A 2,978-nucleotide genomic window follows, 5' to 3' on the forward strand; every position below is an offset into this window, starting at 1 on the left:
ATATGCTATAAATTGCAAGGTTGTTAAGTTATTGTATGCCATAGAGATAAATGAATTTATTTGCCAGTTGTGATTCTGACTATAACCACCCTGGACATTTTATGCTTCAGAGATAATTGCTGTCTTGTTTTGATCCTCTTCAAAACATGGTTTATAATCAACTATAGTACTTTTACAGATGCTCTCAAATGCAGATTTCTGATAATTTTGGAGACTGTAACACTAGAATAAAGGAAAATCCTACCAGACTCAACTCATGAAGAGCTGAAATGTTCACAAATATCAATCAAAATAAGAATTAACTGAGTGGACTGAACTAATAGAAAACTGACTTAATCTTTTTGACTTTTGCTTGGAATATTGCTGATCCTTGTTTTGTTTTTCAGTAAGTCAAGGAAACTTATTTTGGGCTATTTACAGCCTTTAATAATTAAGAAAGCTATACTCCTATGTTAACAAAATTTGGAGCATGTTTGTTTCTCTCTGCCTGGTTCCTCTAGAATGTGGAAACTATTTTTAACTTATGGCAATATAGTTGTTTGCTGCAGTGCAATAAGAATGCATTTTCTTTTGCAACAAGGCACATTTGGAGGAACTGGTGTTTTACTAAGGCTTTGACTGGAAGAGTATACTTCCCTTTAAGGAGGCAAGCTCAACTTTCAGAGCCAATAAGAGCCTATTGGAAAAAGTGGCCTCCTACCTTTGTTTACACAGTCCCTGTACAGGGTTCCTAACTTGCTGTGAGTAAAGATTGTCACTTTTCGACATGCCCAGAAACCACATGCTCTTTGAATCTCAAGAAGAGAGGAGTTTACACAACACACAGGTATTTGCAGATACAAACCCATGGCTGGGCTAGGCTTTAAAAGGTCTTATCTGAGATTCCTTGGGGAACAGAACAAAGCCAACCTAAAAGACCTATGTAGAAATAATTATTCTTGCTGCACATTGTGTAAATAAAAAGGCCAAGTATAAGACTAAATTATATTTTGCAAACAATGCAGTCCTATCATGATCTGTTTTTAACACAAATGAGGACTAGAGAGAGAGAAATTATGTTGCACAACTTGTCATACATTTGTCATTAAATTCTAGACTCATTAGCTGTTTTTTAAATGTTTGCCTACATTTTAAACTAACTGTGCTTATTCCTGTAAACCAACCAGCAATTTCCAGCTGCAGCTCGAAAGGAACAAGAGGGATTGTTAATGTAAAAATCTGGATCAACATTCTAGTTCTGAGCAACTATCCTGCAAATCTTGCCGGTTTATGGATATAAATAGGGTGCGCATTACCTGGAGCTTTCCTTTTTGGGAAAGTAAGACCAAGGGAGCTAACCAAATCAAGCTCCATGCACGCAAATCTTAACAACATGACTATAGCTACCAGTTAACTGAGCACTTCACAAGAGATCCTTTTCTCTCCCTTGTTGGGGGATGACTCAATTCCACAGCTTCACCTTAGCATTTAGCTTATGAGGAGTCCATACAACACCCGCAAAACACGTTTTTCTCCCAAACTCAATTCCAAGCTTCAAGTGAAAGCCCTAGGAAAGAGAATTGGATTTGAGGGATCCAGAGGTAGATGATAATGGAAATTAAAAGGCATATAGCAGGTGAGCATGACTAATTCCTGCCGATTAAGCCAAGCTTCCTGTTTCATGGATAAAAGTCATGCCAGTATCCATGGCATAAATGAGGTCTAGGGAATTCAAAGGCTACTGACAGCAGGGGAGATGGGGTGTATGTGGGTACGAGCAGATATTCTCGTCCCTGTACCTCCTGTTAACATAGGTGAAATCTGCTTTGACACCCTGGGTGGCACCCTGTTGTGGTCGCCAGGACTTGGGGATACAAGGATGTAGGAAAGGAAGAAGATTGCCTCGTTTTCTCTCCTTCAAGTACCCTGGGTATTTGCTAGGAAGAGAAAGAAACCAGAGATGCCTGCTCCCCACTTTCCAGATAAGTAGCCATGCATCTGCAGTCTGTACCACTTTCAAATGTGTCCTGAACCCCTGAGACTCCTCTGAAAAAAAACGCCTTCCTTTTTCCTTTTTCCTCCTCTGTCCCCTCTTCACTAATAAGTAATTGTGTCTCTGTACTATGGAAAACTTCACTCAAATGCATCCTCCAAACTGGGAAGAGTTAATTTCCCAAAGCTTACACTGATTGGCTTAGGATTGGGCTCAGGAGAAAGGAACTCAGAAGACTGACATGCCAGAAAAAGGGTAAATGGTTTTGTTTTGTTTAGTTTCTACCAGTCATGCTTTTGGCTTCCATTTCATTGTGCAAACTGGTAAAAGTCATCAGGATTTTTGAGTTGTACTTGCCTCACACTTACTTTGTTTTGATACATGTTTTCTAATAACCTGGTTTGTCTCTTGTCACCTTCAGGCCATGAAACTCCAAACAGTCATGCAACTGGAGCCTCAGACGATGGCCCCTTCTCTTGGGGACCCTTAGATAGGCCTCTCAGGGAGCTCTAACTGCCGTTTTCCCAAAACAGAACCCCCTGTTGGCAGGGAGCAGTTAAGATCAGTCTTTGTCATTATCCTTATCCTTATCCTTATCCTTATCCTTATCCTTATCCTTATCCTTATCCTTATCCTTATCCTTATCCTAACAGCAGTTAGATGTACATCTTTCAAGGGGGGAATGAGACGGCCAAATTCCTAGGCAGATAAAAATAAGTTCCTGGAGAATCTCTCACCCACCCCACAAGTGTTTACATCAGATGCTTTTGTGCAGATGGGGGAACTGCCCAGGGTCTTGTCTGAACATGCCACATGTACACTGGGGAAACAAGGTGGAGCCATAGGCACGTTCCTGTGTTGTGGCCTGGAATCTATCTGTGAGATGCGGGACCTGTAAGCAGGACTCCATCTCACTTTGCTGAGTTTTTTTCTTTTTTTCCCCCTTTTGCCCAATAAAATCCTGCTCCACTCACTCTTCAGTGTGTCTGTGCCTAAATTTTCCCAG

The sequence above is a fragment of the Macaca mulatta genome, chromosome 18 (genome assembly GCF_049350105.2).
Source record: "Macaca mulatta isolate MMU2019108-1 chromosome 18, T2T-MMU8v2.0, whole genome shotgun sequence".
Lineage (NCBI taxonomy): Eukaryota > Metazoa > Chordata > Mammalia > Primates > Cercopithecidae > Macaca > Macaca mulatta.